Consider the following 15,598-nt stretch of genomic DNA (forward strand, 5'->3'; position numbering starts at 1 on the left):
ACTGAGTGACAGTCCCTGCCTTTAACATGTGACCAAGTGCCAACATAATAGGGGTCTCTTTCTGGAAATAAATTCCCTGTAGCTCTAGTCCCTGATTGGTCAAATGTCAACAGACACAGGCAAGACTGTGTCGGACAGAAGAAAAAATAAGGAAATCCTACAAGAAGGTTTATTGATGTTCCCTGGGAACTAGTGCCTGGTTATCCATCTTTAGGGGCATGGTGATCATATTTCAGTATCTCCTTTACCCATACACTCAGCTTTAAGTAGCCTTTATGAAACACCTGCTAAGTTCCTGGTCCCGGGTGTGGCTACTTGTTCTGTGGTTTTTGGAAAGCTAGTCAACTTGTTGGAGCCTCCCTTCCTGGTCTGGAAATTTAGATGAGAATGGTCCTTTCTGCAGTGGGGGTCTAGCCTCGTGGTTAAGCGTGAGTTGAGATGTCAGAATACCTGGGTTAGAGTCCTGACTCCACTTCTAATCCAGCTTCCTGCCACTGCACACCCAGAGAGGCAGCAAGTGTGCTGCATGGCTCAGCTGCTTGGGTCACTGCCACCCACACGGGAGACCTGCGTTGAGTTCCTTGCTCCCGTCTTTGGGCCAGGACTCTCTTGGGCAGTGTGGGTGTTTGGGGAGTGAGCCAGGGATGGGCGTTCCCTCTGTCTGTCTCAGTCTCTTTACTTCTTGAGTAAAGAACAGAATTGTCCCTAAGACTGGCACTGTTTTGAGGTTAGAATGAGATCAGATATGTGGAGTACAGGGCCTGGCTGTGGGTGCAGGATGCTTGGTACCCAGTTGCCATTATTACTTGACCATCACCCTTTTTAGCCATCGCATGACGTATGCAGTCTCATTTAATCCATCCAGCAGGCCAGCAAAGGGGTTTTCTCACTTGCTTTCAACACCACTTCATTTCCCTGAAATGTCTGTTGTGTGGATTAACCACCTAATATGCTTGCCCCCAATTTACAGATGAGAAAGAAGTGTCAAGGCCCAGGCAGCAGTTGGGCTGTCCACGCTTTGCCTCATGATAGCTGGGATAGGTAGTAGGGCTGGGCCTGCATGAGGCATACACGGAGCTTCCCCCAGAGAAAGGACATTGCGCGATGCTGAGGGACAGTTAGCATCAGCTGGGAAGGAGAGTGGGAAGCAAGAGAACTAAGAGATGCTCCAAATTGTCTTTTTCAGATGTGTTTATGGCAGAGAAACCCAATGCAAGCAGTTCTACCTCAACAGGCATGATTTGCTGTGGTGAGGTGTACTGATAATGGTATCAAAGAGCCTCTCACTTTGGGGGAAGATTTGGGCTTCTCATACTCTGCCAGTTCCCCAGGCAACGGGGGCAGTGGAGGAGGCTGGACTTGGGGGTATGTCACATCTCTTCTCTGTTATAGTCAAGAAATCTATATTTATTTAATCACATTTCCTTTGGAATTTGGCTTCTCCCTGGAGGAAATTTCCCTCTTCTGTTTTCTTCCTTTCCCAAGGCTTGGGTCTAAGGCAGAATTTTCATCAAAATGATAGTATTAATAATAGTAATAATGAAAATGCTAATACTCACATAGGGCCTTGTCTTCTCTTGTCTTAAGTTTTGTGGCCCATGTCACATGGGTCACTTCAGGAGGCTCTGTGGCTAGCTTTTATTTTCTTCATGCCTGCCCAAAGGGCTTGCGATCTGGGTCTTGGAAAATCTTTTACATCATCATGGGAAATGGCATAGTTTCTCTATCTTCAAGGCATAATAAAGGGTGCCTCACCAAGAATAGTTCTTTCTGCTTGGACAGCACTCTGAAAGTATTAAGTAGTCGACTCCAGGGCTAGCCAGCTGTGGCCCCCTGGACTAAGTCTTATTGGCTGCCTGCTATGCCCTCTGAAGTATTATAAGGCACATAGTCACACCAGTCCATTGTTGCCTCATCTATGACTGCTCTGTCACTGCAGTGGCAGAATTCAGTCCTGGAGAAAGAGACGGAAATACAGGACAGCCAAGCCCTATACCTAAGGGTGTAGCATTTGTGGGTCCAATCAGCTGCAGATGACAAACATTGGGGGGAAACATTGTTCCTGCCTGGAGCGTCATGACTTTGTTTGTTTGTTTATTTGTTTGTTTGCATTTGTTCCCTAAACAATATGCTAGCCAGCTATTCACAGCACTTATATTGTATTAGGCATTAGAAGGAATTTAGAGATGATTTAAAGTATAAGGGAAGATGTACTTGGGTTCAGTGCAAACATCTTGTATTTTACATATGGGACTTGAGCACATGTGGATTTTGATCTCTCTGGGGTTACTGGAACCGGTCCTTAGATACAGGGGGAATGATTGTGTCTGTCACATTGCCCTCCTCTATTCTAGTCGACTTTGATCTTCCACTCTTTTTTCCATTAATTCCTGGTATATGTATGCTTGTGAAAAGCTCATTTGCATACTCATCATGAAGTGTTTTGAGCCAGCACATACACTTCTTATCTTTAAGGAAAGAGAGTAATGTGATAAGAGACACACAGCCTGACGGGTGGCACCCATGAAGGGCAGTGTTTAGGAAGCTGACAGCGAGAGAAGGTCAGGGAAACCCATACAGAGATAGAAACACTTGGGAAGTGTATAAAAATGGAGCCCGATCAAATGGCTGTGGTGGTTTGACTCCTCAGGCATGGGGAGAGGGCTGGGTGGAGAAGTGTGCACCTGTGGTGAAGCCAGAAGTCAGCTGGGGCATGGGTTTGGGGAGGACAAAGGAGGCAAGGCTCCCAGGCACACTCAGCATGGAAAGGACTGATATGTGTCTTTGTCCTCTGTGACAATGAGCTCCAAGCAGCATCTTTGGGGCATTGTGTACCTGGTTGGGTTCAACAGACTAGAGGGTACCCCCATGGTGACTCCCCCTCTGCAGGTGGTTTTTAAGTGGCATGGTTTGGACTTGGGGAATTCATCCATGACCCCTCAGCATTATTTCATCCACTTGGAACTGACTCCTCTCCCAAGGCCAAATGATGAGGTTGACATCAGAATTCCCTAAGACATGATTCCCATTTCCACAGTGAGGTTCAGATGGCATTTGGGAGGCTGGCCAGGGTCGAGTCTGGAGTGTTCCACAGATGGTCTAGGTGAGTCCCAGAGGAGGTACTGAGTCCTCTCTTCAGGGCTGTGAGCCCAGGGCTAAGCATTTCCCAAGATGGCTACTTGTCAGCTTTGCCTGCTGACCACCTTTGTAGCCCGTGACTGCCCAGGGAGGGTCCAGGGTTTGCGCATTAATCCTTGACAGACTCTAAGCTCTGTGGTTTCTTCACCTGTGAAATGAGGGTCATTATAACAGCCACTCATTAGGAGTATTTTAAGTATTTGTGAGTTAATCACATATACAGGAACTGCCTGGTAACACATGTGCACTAAGTAAAGTAATTAAATTACTGTCAAGAGAGGCATTTTCTCCAAAGGATATGGAAGGTTTTACCATCAAAAAAATCAAAGCAAATGTTTTTTTCCTGCTGAGTTTCTCACTTGCCGGCTCTAAGCTGCCACTGTGCACTACATTTTACATAACGTCAGAGTCCACCTGAACTTGGCTGCCAGCGCTGTTTTCAGCACAAACACATGTTAAGACACATGATGAAGAAGACATTTTGGAAGGAGCTGGTGATGTGTTACTGAGTGCCACGGCCTGCTAGGCCCTGGAGACAGACATGCAGGTGGACAGGACACAGTCCTGGCCTCATGGAGTCACACAGCAAGTATCAAGAGCTGTGGGCTCCCTGCTCCTCAGTGGTAGAATCTCTAAAACGGGCTGAGTGTGGATCTCACCAAGAGGCTGAGCTGAGGACTCGGGCAGGAGTGACGCAGCTGAAGGGCAGGAGGATCCTATGTGTGCATCGTACACAAGGAGCTGACAACAATTGGGCCAAGCTTGAGAAACAGGTGTACCAACCAGCTGTGTGACCCTGTCCTCATCCGCAAAGTGAAATCATGATTACTTGTAGGTGGTAGAGGTTTGTGCCACAGAAGTGTCTTGTAAGAGCCCTGTGATCACACCATCTTCACAGTGCCGGGCCCTTGGCATGGTTGGTCTGTCCCTCCCAGTGACTTCCCATTAGGCATCATCATTAATCCCATTGAGTGACCGCTCATATCCAGCCACTGTCTGGTGCACCCAGCAAGCCAAGTGTTCAGCCTAGGTGGCCAGACTCCAGTGCTTGGAATCTCCACTCTCTTCCCAGGCCAGTGTAGACCAGCTTGGATGGAGACAGAACAGCCTGCTAGTGCCTGGGCCCCAGATGTGAGTGGGCACAGGGACATATCTGCCACCCCACGGGAGCTGCCAGCATTCTGTGTAGTGCTTTCCTGAGACCACCCAGTGCTGTCTCTATTCCTAATACTTCTAGGAGCAGGTATGCCTTCTCCTTTTGTCCTCTCAAAGAGCCAGCCTGGATTCTTTCGTCATCCTCCTCCTCTTGGGTCTCTGGTAGCAGATTTCTTAAATCAGAGGAGCAGTTGAGTGCTCCTGAGAACAGATCTGTGAAAGAGAGTGCCTTCCCTGCCAGTGTTTAAACACAACGTCTGGGAGACTGGGACCCTCATACTCCAGTCAGCTCATTCTCTCTCTATCTATCTATCTTAAAAAAAGATCTTGTGAAATACAAATACCCACCTCTGCAAAGGCCAGGCGGTGCTTCCTGAGGTCACCTTTCAGACTTCATGTGTGTCTTGCTTGTCATTTTTCTGAATGTTTTCAGACGAAGGAACTTGACCCTTACCCCACGAAGCACTGTATTTTAAAGTTTTGCTGTGATTGTTTGTTTGCCTGTGTGAGTCTTTCTGCCTTATTGCCTATTATTAAACCTCCTTCTTTTCTTTTCTTTTTTTGAGATTTATTTTATTTTTAGTGGAAAGTCAGATATACAGAGAGGAGAGACAGAGAGAAAGATCTTCCATCTGATGATTCACTCACCAAGTGAGCACAACGGCCGGTGCTGCACCAATCCGAAGCCAGGAGCCAGGAACTTCTGACAGGTCTCTCACATGGGTGCAGAGTCCCAAGGCTTTGGGCCGTCCTCGACTGCTTTCCCAGGCCACAAGCAGGGAGCTGGATGGGAAACGGGGACACCGGGGTTAGAACGGACATGTTCAAGTTGAGGATTTTAGCCGCTAGGCCATGCAGCCAGGCCAACTTTTCTTTCTTTCTTTCTTTCTTTCTTTCTTTCTTTCTTTCTTTCTTTCTTTCTTTCTTTCTTTCTTTCTTCCTTTCTTTCTTTCTTTCTCTCTCTCTCTCTCTCTCTCTCTCTCTCTCTCTCTCTCTCTTTCCTTCCTTCCTTCCTTCCTTCCTTTCCTTCCTTTCTTTCCTTCCTTTCTTCTTTCTCTTTCTTTCTTTCTTTCTTTCTTTCTTTCTTTCTTTCTTTCTTTCTTTCTTTTTTTCTGTCTCTCTCTCTTTTCCTTTCTTTTCTTTTCTTTTCTTTTCTTTTCTTTTCTTTTCTTTTCTTTTCTTTTCTTTTCTCTTCTCTTCCTCCTTCCCATCACCCAGTAGCCTGACCCTGCCTGCTCCTCTGAGACTTATGGAACAGGAACCACTAACATTCCCTTTCCCCTCCAAGAGGCACGATTGAGCTGGTACCTTGGACTGAGGCTTTGCAAAGAGAGAGCTTAAGTTCCTTGGCACTGGGGTGTGTGGGGAGTGTCTTCTAAGCCCTCATGGCTGTGACAGTGGCTGAGCAGAGGGGGACAGACTAAGCAGTTGTCCTCAGCATGGGTCAAGAGAAAGTGAGGTGTGTTCCTTCCTTCCTTCCTTCCTTTTTTCCTTCCTTCCTTCATTTTTTCATTTATTCTTTTACTTTCCACCCCATTTCCTTTTCATTCTTTTCTTGTTCTTTTTGTCCACCTGCCCCCATTTATCTATCACCCATCCACCCACTCATCCATCCATCCACCCAGCTAGCCAGTCAGCTACACTCCGATGTCCTTCAATGTCTACCTGCCCATCTAGCCCACCTAACTCCGCCCTACCTCTCCACCCCTGCCTACATTTTGTAGGCACTGGGCCCCCTCTGTGAGTGCTAGAGATTTAGGAACCTGGTGAGCACAGTGCCTGCCTTTGTGGACTAGCCCATCCAAAAGGGAGAGAGGCTGCAGACCATTCAGTAAAGAAAGGACATGTTCTAGGACTCCGAAAGATTCTTGGGAGAACGCAGCAAGAGGGGCAGTCATTTGAACCGAGACCTGAGGGATGCAGAGGAGAGGGGGCAGTTGAACAAGCGCTCCAGTTAGGAACAATGATTGGGAGAAGGAGAAAGTGGTTTCTGCTTGGTTGAACTCTCAAGAGTTTATGGCAGTGGGGACCCCTACACTGGTGCATCAGTACACCTGTTCGCTCTCTCATGAACTCACACATGTATTCATGTGTCTGTTCATGGACTCATCAAGCATCCATGTGAAAATGCATCCAGGCATCCCCTTGCACAATCCATGAACCCACCTGCCCATCCGTGTCCCTATCCATCCGCTGATAATTTGATGACTGGTACTTTACATATCAAGGTCAGAGACACACTGCGCTCTCTCACTTGATCTCTCGGCAGCTTACACAATCACTAAGCGCTGGTTTCCTCATGGAAATGTTTTCTTCTTTTGCTTTTCACATTTGCTTTCCTCTCCCTTCCTTGGCAGTTCGTTAGATATTACCACCTGCATCTTAAACCTAGCATACTGTGATCTGGGTTACTCTTCTTCCCCTACGGCTACCTTCCTCCAGATGTGCCCTTCGTCTGACTGGTGGGGCTGTCTTCTAGGTGTCACCCCTGGACACCTGGAGTCACCCTGTTTCCAGCCTGACCCACACTCCTCACACACCATAGATCCCTGGATCACGCTTAATCTGTATTCAAAGTCTTGGATCTCAAACCTACCTGCTTGTCACAACCCCAACTCTGTCAGGTTTCACCTGGGTGACCACAGCGGCAGCTGACTCTCTGGTCCATCTGCCTGTCCACCCACTCACTAACCGATCTACCTATCCATCTATCATTTACCTGTCTGCCCATCCATCTGTCCATTCAAACGTTTGTCCATGTTTGTTTCCATACATATTCCCTTCCAGAGCCTTCTCTACTTGGGGCAAATGGATATCTTAAAATCCCAAGTCAAATCATATGATTCTCCTAATTCACACTGTCCATCTACCAGGTATGGGCTACCCATTCCTACTTGGATAGCTCTGTCTCCAGTTTTCCCTTATTCAACAATGTGTTCGCTCTTTTTTCTTGCTGCCTTGAATGCTTTCTTACCTCAAGACCTTTGCATATGCTGTACCAGATTTACCAGCTTTCTAGAACCTTTTCTCCCTTCTTTTTTTTCTAGCTGAGTCCAGCTGAATTTTCATATTCTGGCATAAATGTGTTTTTGTTTGGAAAGTCTTCCCGTCCCTCAGCACAAAATAATGAGGGCTAAATTTTCATTTTTCGGAAGCAGAGGAGCAGGATACCCTTTTCTTGGTAGCACGCGTCACATATTTTTTAATTGTTTTATTTATTTGAAAGTTAGAGTTACTGTGTGTGTGTGTGTGTGTGTGTGTGTGTGTGTAAGAGAGTAAGAGAGAGGAGTGGTGGAGTCTCCCATGGGGGTGCAGGGGCCCAAGCATGTGAACAAGGCTCTGTGATTTTCCCAGGCTCATTAGCAGGGAGGGAGCAGGGCAGGAATTAGAGCGGCTGGGACTCTGACCAGCACCCACAGGGGATATCAGCACCACCACTCCTCCACAACAGTGGCCCCTGTCCCAGTTTTCAGATTTTCCATGTATTTGTTATATTGATTTAACATCTTCCACATGAAGCTGCAGAAGGGACCATGTCATCACGGTGTCCCTGTCAACTCTCCCAGAACCTAGCTTTCTGCTAATATTGGCACAAATTAAAATGGAAATGTTCACAGGCAGCTTGTATCTTACAGGGATATTGTATACCCTGTAAAAATAGTAAATAGAAGCTGCATAAAAATAACTGAGACGATGATAGTATCTAGCATGGAGTAGTCACTTTACCAGGCATTGAGGCAAGTGCTTTGTAGGCCTCACGTCATGTCATCCATCCACCATTTAATAGGTGAGGATACCAGGGCACAAAGAGGCTACGCTCAGGTTGTCACAGATAGTGAGTAGCAGAAACACTAAATCCGGGTCTGCTGGGTTCGTGTGCTCACTCCTTGGCCACTCACCTCCAGGGTTTGGCTACAAGAAAATCACAGTTGTGTGATGTGCGCTCTTCCAGAGTGGACACTTGACAGCAGGTGATGCTGGTTGGGCTTGTGGAAGGGAGGTGGACCAGATGACTCACACCTGAGCTGGGGAAGATAAGGTGCATATCTGGCTTTGGCTGACATTGGGTAAGGAAGGTGACCTTGGTGTCTGCCCCATATTTTCCTACTCCTCCTTCCCCCAGGTTCTGGAGCCAGGGTCCAGCTTTCAAATTGCAAGATAACAATCTAATTCAGTGATTTATCCGATTAGGCTTAAATGTATTTATTATGTGCTGAAACATATTCCAGTGAGCCCTGAAAACCAATCACAGGATTCTCCTGTGCTGAATTTCCAAGACCCACTGGAGCAAGTTCAAGAAACTACTATACCAATGCATGAGGGAGGAATTGGGTGCGATCCTGACAACCTCTTAACAGGAGCTCATGTGCGTGGAGCAGGGGGGCACTCCAGAGTAGAGCAGGTGGTAAGGAGGAAGCTTGGATCCCAACCATGAAGACTCCCAGACCTTCACCACAAACTATTAATACGAGCAACAAGGACTATATCCCAACTGCCAAGGAGGCCACAGGGAATTGGATGCCCTCAGAGGCCGAGGACTCTGAGGTCACCCACCCCCAACCGGAGCTTCCGCAGGGGATGGAAGAAGTCCAAACACTACCGTGCAGAAACCAACGTCATCGGAAAGACAACCAGAAGCCCTGAGCGGTCTGCAGAAACAGAAGAACAATAAACGTCCTTCGGGACCAGGGAGGAGAGCTTTCTCTGGCCCGAGCCTGGCTCCAACTCTGGACCACCACCCTCCCTCGCAATGACCATCGGGATCGCTCCGAAAACCCCTCATAGCAAACAAACAATCATACAAACTAAAAAAACCTAAAATAAATAGACAAACAACAAAAAGTAGAGCTTGGAATCTGACAGGAAAGAGCTGGCGTGGATTGGCTCATGCCTCGCTGGGTGGGACACAAAGATTAGTCACTCCTCACCATGGTGTTGAGGATTTTCCTGCACACCACCCCCCAAAAAAATGTTCTGCACCTTAATTGTCGACAAATGTCTTGTTAGAGTTACAAGCCAGTCTAGATTATCCTAAAATCTGCCAAGATCAGCAAAATTATACTTCAACACAACAAATGGCTAAATACTAAAATGAAATAGACACGAGACAGCTGAATGGTACCTTATAGCCATTTTAAGGTACATAGCAGCCGGTCCTGTATATAAACTAAAATTGAAATGTCAATGAGCTAATCATAGGTTGTGGTTAGGACTTGCTTTTTTTTTTTTTTTTTTTTGTAACACACCGGTTACTCAAAACCATGTCAATTCCATGTTACAAATTGCTGTTGATGCTTGGCCCCGGGCCGCCATGCGGCCAGGGTGCGAGGGTCCCTGCCACGATTCCAGCCTAACACAGCCAAGCTTTCCACCACCTGCGCAGGTACATGGGGTGCGAGGCTCTCGGGTGGCCAGTGCGCCATTTGGCGCCAGGCTTCGCCTGCTGGCCGCCCGGCCAGGAAGTTCTGGAATTTCGTTTCTCTGATATGCTGCATGAGACGCTCCGTGCTGAACCCACAGTACTCTGAGAATATGTATTAGTCCTTAAGCTTTTCAAAGGCATTTAATCTTCCTCTGAAGAACCTGTAGTCACTTTATAGTGCCGATCGCCAACATCAGCTCACTTAAAAGGCAAAATTCCGGGCTTTTCCAGCAGGATGCCCCATTACCTGATAGGATGAGGGATCAGCAGAGGGGTCACAGAAGGCATTACTATGACACTGACTGGCATTCAAGAACCATACTCGGGGCTAGAATGTGTAAGGCATACGTGGACCAATCCCCTGACACTCTGACCCCATTGGACGGTTTAGAAGGGCCAGTGGAGTCTATGCAGGAGGCATGACAGTCTATAGGACGCTCTGGGCTGACCAGAGCAACCTCTGGCATAGTTAACACTGGCTGGCAACAGGCCTGGTTGGAGAGCGTGGTGGAGGCCTTGGCTGCGTGGAGCCTACCACTAAGGGGCACAGGAACTGGAGGGAGGCTGAGTTCTGGTCGGGTCACAGTTGTAATCCCTTGGCACAAATATCAATTCGGCTTTGACGCACCATGCCGGATTAGACCACAGCACAGTTTGGTGCTCCAGAGGACCAGGATAGACGTTGGACGGGCTCGGCTAGGCCTCAACCCCATCTGAGCCATATATGAGATATGCGTGGGTATGGACGAGCCGTGGCTGGGCTGAAACTCTCAACAACAGGAACCAGAATGGATTGAAGAGTGGAGCTGGCTGAAGGACCTGCTGGAATGCGTGAAGCCCGACACCATGAAGGAGTCGGAGGGAGGAACCTGAACAGATCCTCTGACAGGACACTGACTCTACAAATAAACGCAAGAAGCATGGAGGTAAATAACCCAGAAGAGGCTTTGGAATGTGACCCACTGGAATACACTTGGCTCGGGTTGGGGCAGACCAGGCTGAGTCGGTTCACGTCATCCACTGGCAAGCCCAAGTGCTGAAACTGTGTGGGGGCCTGGCCGGGTTTGGTTGCGATAAAAAAAAAAAAAAAAAAAAAAAAAAAACAGTATAAAACACAAAATGCCAAGGTGAAATGGCCTGTGCTAGCAGGGAATGCAACACCCGACCAGCACTCCTCCCACTGGTTTAGGTGAGGGACGAGAGTGTGATGGGCAGAGCCGGGGAGAGATGCGATACTCATTGGTTCCAATAGAGGTCGGGGCTCAGAAGAGAACCAACCCAGGGGTTAAAACCAACAGCTGATCGGAGTGATGGACGGTGGCGGGCACTGTGCTTACTAGTAGTACATGTAGGAGCCTGGACTGGGAATGCCTCAAAGTTTTTTTTAGGGGGATTCCCCTGAACAAAATGGAGGAATCAAAGCATTAATCAAAAAAAGATGGAAAATGGAGTAGATGAATCAACCACCTCAGCTTTATGCTTGCAGCGGAAAACTGGACAAGGGGAAACCCTAAGACGGACTATGTCAATCAGTGGACTCTGCACCAGCCTCATCATACCTGGACTGTTGCTGATGATATGTTGGAGCTTCTAATTGATCGAGGTGACGCTCTGCTGGCTCTGCCTACAAACCTGAGAGGGCCTCCCTAAGAGGCCGTTGAACTTGAACTGGACAAGTGGGATGCTGGACTCTGTATGGTGTAAACTTTTAATTAGGGAATCTCAACGGAACTTGAGCTGTGGTTATGCATCAAGGTGAAGGAATTCATGATGGGGGAAGGGTTTGGGGTGAAGGGGGGGGGAATCCCAGTCATGTAATGCAATGTAATTAATGAATAAATGAATATTAAAGAAAAAAAAAACAAAAACAAATTGCTGTTGATGTTATATTGGGACTCTTAATTGACTGTGATATTCTACCAGCTCTAACTTCGGACCAGAAAAGGTCTCCCCAAGAAACTGTTCAACCCATCTGGACAATAAGTAGCTGGACTCTATGCTTGGTATATGTTTGCAAGGAAAGAATCTTGAATGAATTTGAACTGTAATACGGCATCAAGGTGGAGGAATCCACCAGGGGGGAAGGGAGGGGGAGGGGTGGGGGATTCCCAGAGCCTATGAAACTGTCACATAATGCAAAATAATTAATAAAAAAAAAAAAAGAAAAGAAAAGGCTAACTCACTTAGAGGAAAACAGAGCCAGGCCCTAATGCAATCAGTGTCCCTGCGAGGCAGGGCACCGTCCCCCACAACCCTCCCCTGGAGTTCAGCAGGGTTGCGGTGTGGGGTGCTTATCCTTCAGGGATGGGGAAACCTCCACCCTGAGGGTCAGGGCATGTCCCTCCCTTCCCACTGTTCTCCCTCCCAAGCTGGAGGGAGCTCCAGAGCTTTAGCAGTCCTCTATGGTCTTCAAGTAATATTTATTTCTCTGCTGGAGACAAACGATTTCAGTCAGCAGTTGTGCAAAATAAAGGAAATTATGAAAAAATACCCCCAATCTTGCCCATATTTATGTTCGATGATCTATCTTTTTCACATTTTAAGAAAATGTTTTCGGAGTTCCCCAAGGAACACAGGGTGACAGCTCCGTTAGCCCAGCTTCTTTTCCTGTGCATTTTTAAATAAAACCAAAATGATATAAAATTACACAGCTTAGGGCCCAGTGGCGTGGCCTAGCGGCTAAAGTCCTCGCCTTGAACGTGCCGGGATCCCATGTGCGCACTGCTTCTAATCCCGGCAGCTCCACTTCCCATCCAGCTCCCTGCTTGTGGCCTGGGAAAGCAGTCGAGGATGGCCCAAAGCTTTGGGACCCTGCACCCGTGTGGGAGACCTGTAAGAAGTTCCTGGCTCCCGGGTTCGGATCAGCTCAGTACCGACGGTTGCGCTCACTTGGGGAGTGAACCATCAGGTGGAAGATCTTTCTCTCTGTTTCTCCTCCTCTCTGTATATCTGCCTTTCTAATATAAATAAGTAAATCTTTTAAAAAAATTACACAGCTTATTTGGCACACTTTATCCCTCACTTAATTTATTTCACTGTTGTTACTCATTTGTTTTTGAAAAGACTGCGTTTCGTAGTCATACCTCACTTCTCCCTGTGAATATGATGAAGTTGTGTAGCTCCTGGCTTTTGGTTATGTTATTCTGTTTTTTTTTTAAATTTAAAGATCTATTTATTATGCATTTCTGAAAGGCAAGAGTTACACAGAGAGAAGGAAACACACAGAGCAGGAGGTCTGCTATGGATTGGTTCATTCCCCAGATGGCTTCAGGGTGGGGCCAAGGTGAACACCGGAGCCAAAAACTTTATCCAGGTCATCCACTGGATGGCAGTGACTGAGCACCTGAACCAGCCTCTGCTGCTGTGCCTGGAACATTTCCAGGTAGTCAGTGCCAATATGGGATGCCAGTGCCTCAGGAAGGGGTTTAACTCACTGTTAAAACTTTTTTTTTTTTGAGTGGTTATTTTTGCTATTTAACACTACTGCCTTGGTCATCTTTGCTTTTTTTCCCTTTATGTCTTCTTGTTCTACTTCTTTTAAAGATGACATACTATTTTTCATGTTTAAAAGGTATTCTTTGTGAGGCAGGGAGACACAGGAAGAGACACACAGAGAGGCAGAGAGATCTTCCTGCTGGTTCACTCCCCACGTACCTGCAGTAAGTTGCAGCTCCAGGAACTAGGAACTTCATTTAGGTTTCCCACAGCCGTGGCAGGAACGCAATTGCTGGGGCCATCTCCTGCTGCCTCCTGGGCCACGCATTATCAGGAAGATGAAGTGCTGAGACACAAGGCAAAAAGACAAGAAGTAAAATAAAAGAATAAACACACTGTTTCTTTTTTAAGTAGCAGAATAACATTATTTATTTTTTTTTACTTTTATTTAAAATTTTTTTTTTAATAGGGAGGAGTGTGAACGCAGTCCCCCACTAGCACAAATTAGGCTGGTGAGTTTCCCACATTTGGGGAAATCGCAGGGCTCAGCACACCTGAGCACAATGTGTGAGCCTCGCCCTGGGAGAGCCACCTTCATGATCATAGCATCTCCCCTGCCAGGTAAGTATTTTCAAGTAAATTTTAAAGAAATTGATTGACTTGCACGAGTTCGAGGGAGAAAGAGAGAGGGAGAGGGAGAAGGAGAGGGAGGGAGGGAGGGAGGGAGAGAGAGAGAGAGAGAGATTGATTCATCTATCTGCTGGTTCTTTCTCCAGATGTCTACTACAGGCAGATGTGAGTCAGGCCTTGGTCAGGTTCCAGGAGCTTTTTCTGGGTCTCCCACAGGGGTCCAGCAACTAGGGCCCTCCTCTGCTGCTTTCCCAGGCCATTAGCACGAGCCAGATCAGAAGAGCAGCAACGCAGACATGAATCATCATCCGTATGGAGTGCTGGCATTTCAAGAGGCATAAAGCATTACTTGCTATGCCAGAACATTGATCTCAGTTGTATTTCATTCTTCTTGAAAATCTACTTATTATTTTTATTGGAAAGGCAGATTTACAGAGAGAAGAAAGACAAAGATCTTCCATCCACTGATTCACTTCCCAAATGGCCACAACAGCTTGTGCTGAGCCAGAGCCAGCAGCCTCTTCCAGATTTCCTACATGGATGCAGGATCCCATGACTTTGGGCTGTCCTCCACTGCCTTGCCAGGGCATAAGCTGAGGGCTGGGTGGGAAGTAGAGCAGCACGGACATGAACTGGTACCCGTGAGGGATGCTGACACTTGCAGGTAGAGGATTGGCCTGTTGAGTCATGGTGTTGGCATCTGTGTTTTAGTCTTAAGAATTGGTTTAGCAAGGACATAAAATGAAGTTTGACACCCTAGCTGTAGGCAAATGCCTAGGTTGCCTTGTACCTAGGCAAGTGTTCTACTACCGGGAGAAAAGCCTGGTTAATGCCAAATTTGTGTGAACTATACCAATGTGCCAGCATGGTTGCCTATTGTATTTTTTTCCCAAGTATGTCCGGGGCAGACACCACGATGGTGGCAGTAGGGGTCTGGGAACCCACAAGCAAGCATATATGGGACTAAGCCAGGTGGCAGAGTCCCAGAATGGTATGCCACGCCACTGGAAGATTGGCCTTGGGGACTTGTGTGTTCATGGACATTGGTGTGGGGGGGTGGTTGTAGGTTGCTCAGAGAAGGATGTATGGGTGGGAGGACCAGTGAGGGAGAATGGTACAGGTGTGGAATGACTTCTGGGGAAATCCCACCAATTAGGTTTCTGCACTTGCAGGTGAATGAGGGGGCTAAGACTTAAGATCATTTGGAGGAAGGAAACCAGAGGACCTTTCTGGGACAAACCAATGCACCCACCCCACATGGAAGACCTAAGTTAGGCTTATTGGTATAAACCACCGCACACTGGTACACTGGACACTGACCTGACAGAGCTCAACCACAGTACTCACCTGTTTGCCTCAGTTCACTGGCATCAGTGGACTTTCTCTTGAGACACCCTGCTTCCCTCCAGCCTCACGGTTTTCCTTCCATTTCTGGAGCCTTTTAGTCCCCCAATGGGTCCTCAGTATCCACCCCAGCCATGTTCGATCAACTGCCACCCTCTATGTATTTGTCTGAGGGACAGAGAGAAGAAGCTGTCTGGCTTCCCTCTCTGCTGCAGCACTCCACAACACCTGCTGCCACCACCATCCTGAGTAGAAGCCAGGTCTCCAATGCACAGATGGCAGAAACCCAACTGCCTGAGCTGTCAATCACCACGGCCTCCTGAGGTCTGCATTGGCAGGAAGCTGGAGCCAAGCTCAGGCTGCTAACGGGGACACAGTGTACTACCCAGTGGGACAGTGCCTAGCCCTACTTACATCTGCTTCCATAAAGTGACTCCCTAGCCTCCAAAAACTTAGATTTCGACCCTGACAGTT

The 15,598-nt window shown here is 47.5% G+C and overlaps 1 non-coding gene across 1 annotated transcript; it reads right to left on the minus strand.

Annotated features, from left to right (window-relative positions):
- Positions 1 to 13,616: 13,616 nt before the first annotated feature.
- On the minus strand, positions 13,617 to 13,779 carry LOC118758057 (U1 spliceosomal RNA). Its single transcript, XR_004995512.2, has one exon. It is a non-coding gene; the product is annotated as a U1 spliceosomal RNA (small nuclear RNA).
- Between the last annotated feature and the right edge of the window lie 1,819 nt (positions 13,780 to 15,598).

Source organism: Ochotona princeps, chromosome 22, assembly GCF_030435755.1.
Source record: "Ochotona princeps isolate mOchPri1 chromosome 22, mOchPri1.hap1, whole genome shotgun sequence".
NCBI lineage: Eukaryota > Metazoa > Chordata > Mammalia > Lagomorpha > Ochotonidae > Ochotona > Ochotona princeps.